The 14,615-nt window shown below is 40.4% G+C and overlaps 1 long non-coding RNA gene across 3 annotated transcripts; it reads right to left on the bottom strand.

The window, feature by feature from the left end:
* Window positions 1-2,161: 2,161 nt before the first annotated feature.
* LOC309508508 lies at window positions 2,162-13,078 on the bottom strand. 3 transcript variants are annotated; one of them, XR_014209464.1, is made up of 10 exons: window positions 12,973-13,078; window positions 12,203-12,857; window positions 7,076-7,478; window positions 6,926-6,969; window positions 6,787-6,840; window positions 3,113-3,151; window positions 2,898-2,958; window positions 2,640-2,733; window positions 2,432-2,550; window positions 2,162-2,324 (listed from the first exon to the last, which is right to left on the bottom strand). It is a non-coding gene; the product is annotated as an uncharacterized lncRNA (long non-coding RNA). The 3 variants fall into 3 exon arrangements; XR_014209465.1 differs by lacking the exons at window positions 6,787-6,840; window positions 6,926-6,969; window positions 7,076-7,478; window positions 12,203-12,857; window positions 12,973-13,078 and adding an exon at window positions 5,344-5,362 and having other exon boundaries at window positions 2,167-2,324; XR_014209466.1 differs by lacking the exons at window positions 6,787-6,840; window positions 6,926-6,969; window positions 7,076-7,478; window positions 12,203-12,857; window positions 12,973-13,078 and adding an exon at window positions 3,674-3,688 and having other exon boundaries at window positions 2,167-2,324.
* Between the last annotated feature and the right edge of the window lie 1,537 nt (window positions 13,079-14,615).

Genomic DNA, 14,615 nt, shown 5'->3' with positions numbered 1-14,615 from the left:
TGTAAAGTCAAGTTTTACAGGTTGACTGAACATCACCGCACTGTCATTTTCCATATCTAGCACTGTCCCTGCTTTTTTCATGGATGCCTTGCTCAAGAGTAGTGGAATGTTCGCTGGCACGACTTCAGTTTCAATATGACACCTAGTTTGTCCAATCTTTGCAGGAATTTTCAACTTTCTGTTGGAATAGACCACTTTTCCATCACCAAACTTAAAGGGTCTGTGACTGTGAGTTTCTGTCTTCCTCAGGTCTTTTATCTCGTTTTGGCTTAGTTCAGTGATGTAGCTATTTATCCATTCCTGTCCACACACAGTCCGTGTGCATGCAGTGTCTATTATTGCTGAGCCGAAACACTCTGTCATAAATATTTCTGCTTCAGTGGGCGACTCTTTTGTATACAGAGTAATGTTGCACTCCTCTATATCATCTGTTCTACAATCTTCAGTTAGTTTGACTTGCTCACCTCTGTGTGGACAGTCTTTGGCCCAGTGGAATGTGCTTTGACAAACAGCACATTTTGATCTGCGTCCATACCTGTCCAGAGGGTTAGTGCCAGGCAGTGGTGTCTTTTGCTGAACATTTTGCGACCATGGCTTGCTCCTTTGTCGCCTTTGTTCTGTTACATATGCTGTTTCCTGATTAATCCCCACTGTAGAAGCAGACTTTCCTCCGAAAATCCTCTTCAGTGCTGACTTCATTGACGCAAAATCCAAATCTGTACATGCTGTCAGCGCTAACTGTCGATCTTTCACTTCTAAGCACGCAGTGTCCAGCAGTTTGAATGCTAATACTGCATCGGGAAGCTCCATCTTATATTTACGCATCCGCGAGTACCGCTGTTCAAAATCAATTATATAGTCTGTCATGGAAACACTGCTATCTTTCATAATCCGGTCAAAGCTCGAGTACGCCTCGTAAACTTGGTCCTTTTCTTCTTTGAGAAACAAGTCATCGAGTTTCGTAAGTAAAGTGTTCATGCCAGTGTCATTATTCAGATCGTCTACCGGTATTTCCATCGCCGTTTCTCTCGCTCTTCCCGACAGCGCCAAAGCCACAGCAAGCGCCTGTTTTTTCTTTTCGAGTTCTGTAACTCTGGTCCAAATCGCGACTTCATTCTTCCAACTTTCATATGGTTTTCCTTCATCAAAGGTTGGCGGTACTCTATAGTTGCTAACCATCCTCTGCTACCAATGTTACACAAAAAATACACTTCAGTATCGATTAACGTTATCCGTTTTATTTCTCCACCGACACCCTCCAACACCACTCGTGTTTCCAAAACAAAAACAACCCCTCTTCCGGGGACTTCATAATAAAAGTCCCCTTTTTAGTTTCGGTAAACGGTCATGTGAAATATTAAACAATATTCAGCATAAAGATATAATGTGCATGAACACATTTTTAACTTAACAGTTTGTACCTGAACACTGCATGAAAATTGGGATTTCCGACCCCGTAAACGGCCGTAAATCTCCCTAATTTTCGGCAGTTAACGACAATTTACAGCCTGTGAACGTCGCGTTCGTCTGTGCCGAATATTGTCGGAAACGAACTATGACGTATGCAGAGCGCTCGCGCCGGAGGTGTGAATGGCTCTAATTACCATATGAATAGCAGCTCCCGCCAGAGAAAGGCTTGAATTTCCTCACTCACTATTGGTTGAACCCGTGGTTTAAACAAGAAAAATCACTCGTGATTGGTTGGCAGATCTGTTACTATTGGTCACCCTCGCTCATTATGAAATTCAAAAAATTATAATATTCATATAAATAATAATATATAAATTATTTTTTTATATTCATAAATTCAAAAAATTCTAATATTTATATAAATTATGATATATGAATAATTTTTTTATATTCATAATATGCTATTCTGTGGTATATTCATGTCATTGTTAACCTATGGACTACACTATTATTACCATCAAGGACATGAATTTATAAAGGAAAGGAAAATTTGCCAGGGACATGCTGTTTATTCAAAGAAAGAGCTTTATTAGCACAAACACAAAACAATATACACCTATGTACAAAGCATAGATCATCTGCACACACAACAAATTGGAAGCTCAGTGTCTGTTTTCATCTTCGGAGCTGTAGTAGATGACTAGCGGCGTTCTCTCTGAATTCGATCCACTTTGAAAACGTCTGTGGTGCGTTGCCCTGTATATAGGAGTCGCCTCTAATCTCGACTGCAGCGTAGCACAGAGCTTTGTGAGCTCCTGGCTGGTGGTTGAACTTCATCGGACATCAGATCTATGGTGGCGCACTTCCAAATGCCCACGTCATCCTCACCTAGCACACCGTCTCGCTTCTAGCAGCTGTAAAAACAACCAATAGAGACAATCAGTACTGTGATGCACTGTGTATGGACACAAAACATCTATTAATGCACGTGAAAAATAGTCACATTGACTAAAAATCTTACCCTCTTTCTTCTCGCTCGACTCCGAGCTGAACTCTTCACAGCTTCGGCCTGCAATGCCAGATCTGGTTGTTTGTACCTGAAGCTCCTGCGTACTGTCTCGTAGTACGTCTTACAGGCAGCTGGAAAACAATTAAATGAGAGCGATATGAAAAAAACAACGCAAGTCACAGTAAGATGAAACAAGGAGAAAATAGTAAAAGTTACTTACAATGTCGTCATGATCAGCGTCATGAAAATCTGGACTTGCAGACATAGCTCTGAGTAAATGTGAGGTTACACCCTCGTTATGAGGCGAGGTTACTCTATGGAAACAAAATGTATGATTAAGATCGGTATCTATAACGGATCTATTTTCTTATACAAGAGAATGAAAGCATATTCTTTGAATCTTACCTTTAAAATGTTTGTAAGTTTTTATTAAAGTAAAAAAATAAAAGAATGTAAGAATCTTCTTTTTTTTTTTTACCTTGCTCCAGTTCGTAGCGCCCACAATTTGTCTCAGAGTTGAGAAGATGGCATACTGCTTCCTGTAAATTACAGGATTATTTACAATTATTAAACAAATAATAGCCATCAATCCCATGACCTCTTGCTTTATGATGAAATCATGAAAAACTGAATATTCTTACATTTCACAAGGCCTGACAAAATACAAAAGTGACCGATGAGATGAATACTTACTGGGTGTCAACAGGTCTTTGCTCAGAGGTGCGCTAGCATCTTAAGGGCGAAAAAAACAAAGAATATTCAAAAATGTACAATTATTGAAATCAAACAAAAAGGTAAGAATTGCCACACTCTGCTCTTCTAAGCAAGACTGTCTGAAACATGTCATTAAGCCAATAAAATAAACTGTTACTAAACTTGATTCTCAAGCAGTAAGTAAAGACCAATTTATAGTTATGCGTCGACCTCCCGCTGTAGCTACAGAGTAGGCTGTGTACATAGCGTACCCTTTAGCACACCCTGACGTGCACCTATCCCAAAATGTAACCTTTCCCGCAATGCGTCAATTTTACGTGGACGGAAGCGCTGTGATTGGTCTAGAACGCCTCCCTCGGGTTTCACAGGCTTCTTTCTGCATGTGTAATTGTGCGTCAACAGGGACAACAATGCAGAAGTATAAATGAAACAGTGTAGCCTATAGCGTAGAGGCTCGGGCTTCGGTCTGACGCAAAAGTATAAATCAGCCTTAAAGGATTAGTTCACCTCAAAATTAAAATTTCCTGATAATTTACTCACACTGAGTGACAAGATATCCATGTCTGTCTTTCCTCAGTGGAAAAGAAATTAAGTTTAAGGAAAACATTTCCATATTTTTAATGGCATTTCCTTTAATGGCAACCAAAGATCTCAATGTTCCAAGACGGTTCAAATGTCCGTCTCAATGCAGCTTCAGAGTCTCTACACCAGGGGTCGGCATGTAACTTTGGCCGCGGGCCAATATTTTTTTTAGCCAGTAGATGGCGGGCCAGCTACACAGAGTTGGCCTATGGATACAAATTAAATATTCTTATATAGGCCTCGCGGAATATGATGGGTCCTTCACCGTCCGTGGACCATTCGTTCAATCGTTTTTTCAAATTAAAACCAAAAATAAAAAGATGAAAAACGACTTGTTTTTTCATTATTTATTTCCTGAACTAAAATGAAAAAAACTAATAACGACGGGTTTTCTGATTTTCTGATTGTGCTCAGATCAAAAATAGAAAAAAATAATTACTGGATTAGACATTTTAATTTTGATTTTTAATTTTTTATTTAACACCTTAGGCATATATCAAGGAAATAATTTTAAACAGACCAAGTAGGCTACTCAACAGTATTTTAAGCGGTTGCTGAATAGAACCTATTTCCATAATCTCACATTCAAATATCTCTAACGAAAAGAAGGAGATTAAGTTGCCTATAATAATTATAAATGCTATACAAAAAACTGTTCGTGTCAATATTAGGCTATTTTAACATTGTAGCCTACTGTCAGCAGAGAAAAAAAATGCCACAGAAAAGAATTATGAAATATAAATAACATAAATTAAATAGGACAAAGCCTATCACTCAAATTTCTAAGCAACATAAACGAAAATCATATTGCCCTACTGACAAATGAAGCAGGCTATTTTCTGCCGAACTATTTCAAACATCCTTGCAAAAAAAGAATGTTGTTGACTGACAATGGTTTCCAAACAGCTCCTCAGAGGTGTACAGGTGGTCAGAATTAAGTGCGGATACGCTGTCAAAAGATGTCGGGAGTGGGCTATTGTCAGTCAGACCGCCCGCTCCGTCCAAAGTACACCAGAGTTCCGACCGCAACCGTCTATTGACGCGCGAATGGATACAAAGTGGTCAAGCGTATAACTAGACGAGGCAGGCGCGAATTTGACGCGCTATTCGCGTCCGGTGTGAACGAACCGTTATACTTAAAAATTTTATCCCGCGCCGCATGATTCCCTATGGGTGTTTCACACAGTGAGTATGCGGCGGTGAAATCGCCGCGCGACTACGGCTTTTCTCGAATAATGGAAGAGTTTTGTGCAGCATTTAGGACTTCCAAAATAATCCGGCGGGCCAGAAAATATTGCTGGCGGGCCAATTTTGGCCCGCGGGCCGCCAGTTGTCGTTCCCTGCTCTACACAATCCTAGTCGAGAAATCAGGTTCTTATCTAGCAAAACCATCTGTCATTTTCTAAAATTATATATACACATTTATGTATTTTTTAAACAATTGTTTGTCTTGTGCTAGTCTGCTGGCATTACAGACATTTGAACCTTCTTTGAACATTGGGATTGTTGGTTGCCATTAAAGTCCAATCTCTGTAGAAAAATACTGAAATGTTATTCCTCAAAACTAAATTTATTTTCCACTGAAAAAAGAAATAAAGGTTGGGGCAACAGATAAAGTGAATACTCACTGGAAATTTCTGTGCGCTGAAATCTGGCTGCACATTTCTCCGGGTCAGAGAAGGCTTCCACAAGACATTCAAAGTTTGACTAATGGCGCTTTTCCACGACACAGTACCAGCTCGCCTCGGCTCGGCTCGGCTCGACTCGGCTCTGTTTGGTTTTCCACTGTGTAAAAGTTGTACCTGTACCTGCTTCCAGGTACTTTTTTTCGTACAACCTCCGGCGAGGTTCTGAGCGAGCTGAGGGGAGCTGAGGCGATACTAAAATGTGACGTGAAAACACAGCAGACTGCTGATTGGTCAGAGAAAATAGTCACTATTCACTGCGTCATCATTGCACGCGCCAGACGGAGTATCCTGAATAAAAAACAGCAAAAACAAAAACATCCCAAAACAGCATACACTCGATTTCCTCCATTGTCCTGTGTGTGTGGGTAGCGGGCGCGTCTCGCGTAAAAGATTAAGTCACGGCAGTATCCTGCGGCGTCGCTATGACGACCAGGTACTATTGTGGAGGTACTATCTGCAATGGAAAACGGAGCGAAAAGCGAGCCGAGTCGAGCTGGTACTGGTAATGGAAAAGCGCCATTAGAGTCTGAAACACATGAGTCAGCCAGTAAGTACGGTCATGTTGCCTATACTAAATTAATAATGAAATACTGGAGTCATTACTACGCTTAATTAAGAGTGAGAAGAACCTACTCATCTTGAATGGACCAAAAAAAGCGAATGTTTTAGTTTCATCTTTCCATAGAACGTTTGAAAAGTAAAGGGGGTCGCACACCGGACGCGCAGCTCAGCGCCGCGCCGCGACTTTTAAATTCGAACACATTATTCTCTATGAGAGTACACACACCGGCGGCGCCTTTCGGCGTCTGTCCGCGGCGGCTCAGGATCGTGTTCAAAATCCTGCTGCGCCACAGAGCGCCATTTACGTAGTTTTATATAAAATTTACATTTATGTTTCTCAAATCGTAGTTAATGTATATACGGACTTCACCCTGTGCTGCAATATACATTTAGTTTTATATTTATTTACAGAAATCAGAAAATTGCTGATGTTATCAGATTTTCAGGTGAGAGTTGTCCTAGACGTGGCGCGACGCGGCGCTGAGCTGCGCGTCCGGTGTGCGGCCGCCTTAACTGACACTACAGGAACTTCAAACGGGCAGAGGGATGACCAGACTCTGACCATAGAACGCTGCCCGTTTGAAGTTCCAGTAGTGTCAGTTACTTTTCAAACGTTCTATGGAAAGATGAAACTAAAACATTCGCTTTTTTTGTCCATTCAAGATGAGTAGGTTCTCACTCTTAATTAAGCGGCTTAAATAACTCTGACCAGCACTGTATACATTTAAAATAGATTATTCACAAGCAGTAAAAAACTACTTGTCTTGAATGGAGTGTGACTTTGTGCAGAGCAATGTTTTGTGCAGGGGGAAAAGTACTTACCAGGAGTGGACATTTCACTGCCAGGACGCTCCACTTGGCTAGACATGGCACAATCTTTATTAGATAAAACACATGAATAAGCCTGTGACTTATGTTGTACACAACACAATATTATGTTTAAGTTGTCATCAGTACTCACCAGTATTGTGCAACATGCTGGTGTCCTCAATGGGCTGCAGCTTCCTTCGTACATATTGACGCTTATACAGAGGTAATGTAAAATAAAATATATAAAAGTTAAAGAATTTAATTTTTAAACTGCAATTATAAATTAAGAGAAAACGATTACCCCTGATATTCTCATCCGAATCCAATAATACTGCAAAATAAAAATAAAATCAATCATTTGTATAAAATTTCAGGCCCAATTTGTATCAACCGATTTTATATTTCAAATGTATAAAATATCTGAAAATGAGAATACCATTTCTAACAGAACCCTCCGATTTTTTTTTTTTTGTGTGTGTGCTTCCTCGTAACATTAAGTTAACGTTAGATCTAATCACCTCATCGTCCTTCTCCTCTGCCTGGTAACGTTGTTACGTTAGGTGTCACATTCACGACGCACATTTATAAATTAGACAATTCACCTTTAAACCCACCTTGCATCATCTGTGAACCCCATAGCAAGCTGCTATATGGACAAGCTAACTTAGTTAGCAAAGAGCTAAGTTAGCCAGTCAGACTCAGAACTCTATGCCAGTGGTTTTCAAACTGTGGGTCGCGACCCACTTGTGGGTCACACAGTGAGAAAAGGTGGGTCGCACAAAGGCACTTAGCTGCAGCTAAATTTACGTTACCATGAGTGAAACAAAACCAGTCCGATTAATGACCAAACGACTATGAGTTTTAGCGCCCGCCAAAGTGTTATTTGATCGCTGAGTAATGTAGATGAACTGCTGCGCTTGTGACAGAGTCACAGTGCATGTTTAACTGAAAGAACGAGCAGAGAGAGTAACGTTACTCGGTCGCGCGCGCGCACTCTCTCTCTTCGGAGCCAGTAGAAAGTGTAAAAAAGACTTCACCGTCTCCAAACTAAGCGCTGTCCTGCTCTCTCTCCCTCGCACATATTAATCAAAATAAATCGACACGGTGGTAAAAGGTCGGAAGACCAAAGTTTCATGTGGAGCATTCGGAGATTTTTTTTTTTTCTTCCTCAATTACCGCTGGGTGTGAATTGTGCTAAATAAGTGGTTGCCTTATCTTCTCTGAAAAGCGTCCCAGACATTCAGCTGACATAAAACAACACTTTAATTAAACGAAAAAAACTATCCAGTGATGAAATGTTTTCTGTGTTGACACAAATCTTGGATGTCCATGTCTTAACTGCTGGGATAATCACACAACGCGCACGACATGTCCAATTCGCGAACTAATGACTCCTTTGATTGAACGATTCATTTTAATGAATGGACAACTGATCTTTCCAACAGTGAACTCAGGAGACGTTTGAATCAGTAACACTTTACAATAAAGTTCTATTTATTACATAAATTACATAAAAAGTACAGTTTGCTTACTCAAGCTTTAAAATAAATAAAACCCCTTGTTTTTTTTTTTAAAACCATATGACTACATTTTTCCACACAGTGCTATCAAGAATCGATAAGAGAATCGTTAAAGAATCGGATCGATAATCAGAATCGTCAGTGGCATTATTATTATTGATAAAATCTTATCATTTCCCATCCCTATGTGAAGACGGTAAAATAATCAAACATTAAAGAACATACATGTTTTTAAACGTTTTTTTAAGAGTTAAAAGTTTATAATATTTTGCTAACATGAAGGCTTGTCACTGTCAGTCTTTTTACATCAGTGCAAAACTAGGGAATGCAGATTAAGACCATCAGCATGCATTGATTAATCCCATGGCATGTAGAAAAAAAAAAAAGAAAAAAAAAATGTGCTACCAAATCATGCTGGTGCGACCAACTGAGAAAGTTGGTAGCACCAGTGCAAGTGGGTCTTGAGATTGATTATACTTGTCTAGGTGGGTCCTAGAACGAAAAAGTTTGGGAACCCCTGCTCTATGCCATGCTGCTATCGGTTTACGTGCAGTTTAGTATCCCAAATTGACATATTCTCTCGTGTACAGCTAAAATAACATGGAAACTGAACATGAACCATGAGCAGCAAGCTAACTTAAAAAAAAAAAAAAGCGCCAAAAGCTAACGAGAAGTTGTTTACACAGAGAGTGCGCGCGCGCGACCGTCTCTCTCTCTCTCTGGTCGTTCTTTTAGTTAAAACATGCGCCCTGTCACAAACGCAGCCGTTCATCTACATTACTCACCGATCAAATAAGACTTTGGCGGGACAAAAATTCACTTTGGCAGGCGCTAAAACAAGTTCAATGCAGGAAAATTCATGCGTGAGTTTCCATTAGACTCGCACGGTAGCCAGGCAAATGGCGAGCTCAGCTGTTGTTGACGCTGTGTGTGTGCTTCAAGATTATGACGCAAGTGCTAAGATTCCGATTGGCCAAGAGAAAAAGTGCTAAGATTCCGATTGGCCCAGAGAAATGTAAATTATAAGATTTATCCAATAATGTTTCGCAATTCTAGCCTGGGGTGCGTTTCCCGAAAGCATCGTTGGCCAACTATGGTCGCAAGTTCATCGCAATGTCCATTGAACTCTATTGGCAACGAGGGAACTTGCGACCATAGTTGGCTAACGATGCTTTCGGGAAACGCACCCCTGCATGGCAGTTTTCTGTGAGAAACAATACAGAAAATACAGGAATATATAATTGTTTGTGTTTTGTTAGCTTAAGTTTCAGTGTGGATTGTTTGTGTAACCTTTAGACATTAATGAAGATAATTTAATATTTTGTCTAAATCATGCAGAAAACCAACTATCTTTGGATAAAAGCGTCTGACAAATGGATAAATGTAAAATAATATATATTGCCACTGTACACTGTAAGTCCAGATGTTCCTTCATGAACAACAGCCTTTTAAAGTGGATTTTAATGTGGTTATTCAATTTGTCCCATTTTGTCTGTTTAATAATACTGCTATCACAAAAAGGGCAGTGAAATTTCTGCAACATGTTGTGCATTGCTCCAAAAGTGGTAGCGGTATTCAAACTCCACTGGCTACCTGTCACATTCAGGATTGATTTTAAAATTTTACTATTTGTATAAAGCTCTTAACAAACCGGCCCCCCAATATCTGACCAATCTCCTCTGCCCGTACACTCCATCTCGTACTTTGAGATCCAGTGATCACTGTCTTCTTATCGTGCCCAGATCCAGACTTAAAAAACGAGGCGACTGCACTTTTGCGACTGCAGGCCCAAAACTTTGGAACAGTCTACCCCTCTATATCAGACTAGCTCCCTCAATTTCCATCTTCAAAACATCCTTGAAAACTTATTTATTTTCTCTTGCTTTTAATACCCCTTGACTATGATACAACTATTGCCTTTTTAATTTTTTTTTATTATTGTCCTGTTTCTGCCCTGCATTTTATCTATTGCCCTGTACAGCACTTTGGTCAGCCTTGGCTGTTTTTAATTGTGCGTTATACATAAATATTGTATTGTATTGTATTTTTTTTAGAATTAAGTTAATACCTTTTAGTCACCTGGGATAAAACTCCCCCTGCTACCCTCATTTGCATTTGTAAAGCTCACAGCAGGCTCATTTACATGTTAAAGCATTAGAGGGAGGGGGGTCACGGGGCAAGCAAGTCCCACGTCAATTTCCGACAATTTCCGACAGTTTGCAGTGTTGCCTGTAAATTGCCGTTTGCAGTCGTAAACCTGAACTTCCACGACAATCTACAGCGCCGGTAACTGTCGAAAATCCCACTTTTCATGCAGTGGAAGCTCCTGCGTACTGTCTCGTAGTACGTCTTACAGGCAGCTGGAAAACAATTAAATGAGAGTGATATGAATAAAAACAACGCAAGTCACAGTAAAATGAAACAAGGAGAAAATAGTAAAAGTTACTTACAATGTCGTCATGAAAATCTGGACTTGCAGACATAGCTCTGAGTAAATGTGAGGTTACGCCCTCGTTATGAGGCGAGGTTACTCTATGGAAACAAAACTATGGACTTAGAGTCTGAAACACATGAGTCAGCCAGTAAGTACGGTCATGTTGCCTATACTAAATTAATAATTAAATACTGGAGTCATTACTACGCTTAATTAAGAGTGAGAAGAACCTACTCATCTTGAATGGACCAAAAAAAGCAAATGTTTTAGTTTAATCTTTCCATAGAATGTTTGAAAAGTAACTGAAACTACTGGAACTTCAAACGGGCAGAGGGACGACCAGACTCTGACCATAGAACGTTTGAAAAGTAACTGAAACTACTGGAACTTCAAACGGGCAGGGACGACCAGACTCTGACCATAGAACGCTGCCCGTTTGAAGTTCCAGTAGTTTCAGTTACTTTTCAAACGTTCTATGGAAAGATGAAACTAAAACATTAGCTTTTTTTGGTCCATTCAAGATGAGTAGGTTCTCACTCTTAATTAAGCGGCTTAAATAACTCTGACCAGCACTGTATATATTTAAAATAGATTATTCACAAGCAGTAAAAAACTACTTGTCTTGAATGGAGTGTGACTTTGTGCAGAGCAATGTTTTGTGCAGGGGGAAAAGTACTTACCAGGAGTGGACATTTCACTGCCAGGACGCTCCACTTGGCTAGACATGGCACAATCTTTATTAGATAAAACACATGAGTAAGCCTGTGACTTATGTTGTACACAACACAATATTATGTTTAAGTTGTCATCAGTACTCACCAGTATTGTGCAACATGCTGGTGTCCTCAATGGGCTGCAGCTTCCTTCGTACATTATTGAAGGGGGTATATATCTTGACGCTTATACACGCTTACGGTACGTTCACACGGGGCGTGAGCGTCAACGCTTCCCATTGACTTTGAATGGGTGACGTCAAGCGTTGCCGAAAAGAATTGTGGATCCGTCGGCGGCGCTTCACTGGCGTTGCTCGCGGCAGAAGTTGAGAATTTTTCAACTTCTGCCGCGAGCAACGCCAGTGAAGCGCCGCAGACGGAAGCGTCAGCCAATAGGATCGCTCTATGCAAATACAGTAGCCAGGCGGCAGCCAATCACGTTCATCCTGTTCAAGAGCAGCAAACTGAGGATACATTTTAAATTTCATTGGCTGACGCTGCTATGACCATGGCGTCAGTGCCAAACTTCAGCCACGCCTTCCGTCAAGCGTTGACGCTGACGCCCCGTGTGAACGTACCGTTATACACGCTTGACGCTCCTCTGCCTGGTAACGTTGTTACGTTAGGTGTCACATTCACGACGCACATTTATAAATTAGACAATTCACCTTTAAACCCACCTTGCATCGTCAGTGAACCCCGTAGCAAGCTGCTATATGGACAAGCTAACTTAGTTAGCAAGCTAATTTAGCCAGTCAGACTCAGAACTCTATGCCATGCTGCTAGCGATTTACGTGCAGTTTAGTATCCCAAATTGACATATTCTCTCGTGTACAGCTAAAATAACATGGAAACTGAACATGAACCATGAGCAGCAAGCTAACTTAAAAAAAAAAAAAAAGCGCCAAAAGCTAACGAGAAGTTGTTTACACAGAGAGTGCGCGCGCGCGACCGTCTCTCTCTCTCTCTGGTCGTTCTTTTAGTTAAAACATGCGCCCTGTCACAAACGCAGCCGTTCATCTACATTACTCACCGATCAAATAAGACTTTGGCGGGACAAAAATTCACTTTGGCAGGCGCTAAAACAAGTTCAATGCAGGAAAATTCATGCGTGAGTTTCCATTAGACTCGCACGGTAGCCAGGAAAATGGCGAGCTCAGCTGTTGACGCTGTGTGTGTCATGGTGTGTGTGCTTCAAGATTATGACGCAAGTGCTAAGATTCCGATTGGCCAAGAGAAAAAGTGCTAAGATTCCGATTGGCCCAGAGAAATGTAAATTATAAGATTTATCCAATAATGTTTCGCAATTCTAGCCTGCATGGCAGTTTACTGTGAGAAACAATACAGAAAATACAGGAATATATAATTGTTTGTGTTTTGTTAGCTTAAGTTTCAGTGTGGATTTTTTTGTGTAACCTTTAGACATTAATGAAGATAATTTAATATTTTGTCTAAATCATGCAGAAAACCATCTATCTTTGGATAAAAGCGTCTGACAAATGGATAAATGTAAAATAATATATATTGCCACTGTACACTGTAAATCCAGATGTTCCTTCATGAACAACAGCCTTTTAAAGTGGATTTTAATGTGGCTATTCAATTTGTCCCATTTTGTCTGTTTAATAATACTGCTATCACAAAAAGGGCAGTGAAATTTCTGCAACATGTTGTGCATTGCTCCAAAAGTGGTAGCGCTATTCAAACTCCACTGGCTACCTGTCACATTCAGGATTGATTTTAAAATGTTACTATTTGTGTATAAAGCTCTTAACAAACCGGTCCCCCAATATCTGACCAATCTCCTCTGCCCATACACTCCATCTCGTACTTTGAGATCCAGTGATCACTGTCTTCTTATCGTGCCCAGATCCAGACTTAAAAAACGAGGCGACTGCACTTTTGCGACTGCAGGCCCAAAACTTTGGAACAGTCTACCCCTCTATATCAGACTAGCTCCCTCAATTTCCATCTTCAAAACATCCTTGAAAACTTATTTATTTTCTCTTGCTTTTAATACCCCTTGACTATGATACAACTATTGCCTTTTTTTGTTTGTTTGTTTTTTGTTTTTTTATTGTCCTGTTTCTGCCCTGCATTTTATCTATTGCCCTGTACAGCACTTTGGTCATCCTTGGCTGTTTTTAATTGTGCGTTATACATAAATATTGTATTGTATTGTATTTTTTTTAGAATTAAGTTAATACCTTTTAGTCACCTGGGATAAAACTCCCCCTGCTACCCTCATTTGCATTTGTAAAGCTCACAGCAGTCTCATTTACATGTTAAAGCATTAGAGGGAGGGGGGTCACGGGGCAAGCAAGTCCCACGTCAATTTCCGTCAATTTCCGACAGTTTGCAGTGTTGCCTGTAAATTGCAGTTTGCAGTCGTAAACCTGAACTTCCACGACAATCTACAGCGCCGGTAACTGTCGAAAATCCCACTTTTCATGCAGTGTAGGTCAGTTAAACATTTGCTTTGTTCTAATCGCAAGTGTCTGTACACGCAAACAGACTGTTTAAATATGAATCGCGTTTCTGTGTGTGAATGAATGAACAGATTTTACCAAACTCTATTGCTATACAGAGATGAGTAAAAATCGGATAGATTATAAAGTTTTTACTGTAAAATACTGCCACATCAAATAAGCTTATAATGTTGCCAATTTCTGCTCATTTTATATATATATATATATATTAGGGGTGTAACGATACGCGTATTCGTATCGAACCGATCGGTACGAGGCTTTCGGTTCGGTTTTCGATACGCATTACGTACCGAACGGTTCGTTGGAGCATTTTTTTCTGCCGACCAAAATTTCGTTATTTCAAATGAAGGCGCGTCGCGGGTGGCAAGCGCGCTCATAGAGGCTGGCGCGACCACAACATCAACTGGCAAATGCAATGTAAGGAACGAAACTGAGCTACTCTTAGTGTGTTTGTGTGGACCGTTTATCAGTTTTGACCTGTGAAGCGTGACTCGCGAGCCCTATGCGCGAGCCTGATCAAGCAACACCACACAGCGCTAAGAGATCCAGACCAGTAAAGAAAGCATTTGAATTGCAAATGCTTTTTGAATTCGCCACTGAAGTAATAACATCGCTGCGAGATCTAGTGAGAAACATGCACATTTCTCCGTTATTAACGGATCAAACAGCGCTGACGTGGAAACCA

Source organism: Leuciscus leuciscus (assembly GCF_965113295.1).
Source record: "Leuciscus leuciscus genome assembly, chromosome: 10".
In the NCBI taxonomy this organism is placed as follows: Eukaryota; Metazoa; Chordata; class Actinopteri; order Cypriniformes; family Leuciscidae; genus Leuciscus; species Leuciscus leuciscus.
Note: the sequence above shows the minus strand (reverse complement) of the source record. Positions and strands in the feature narration are given on the sequence as shown.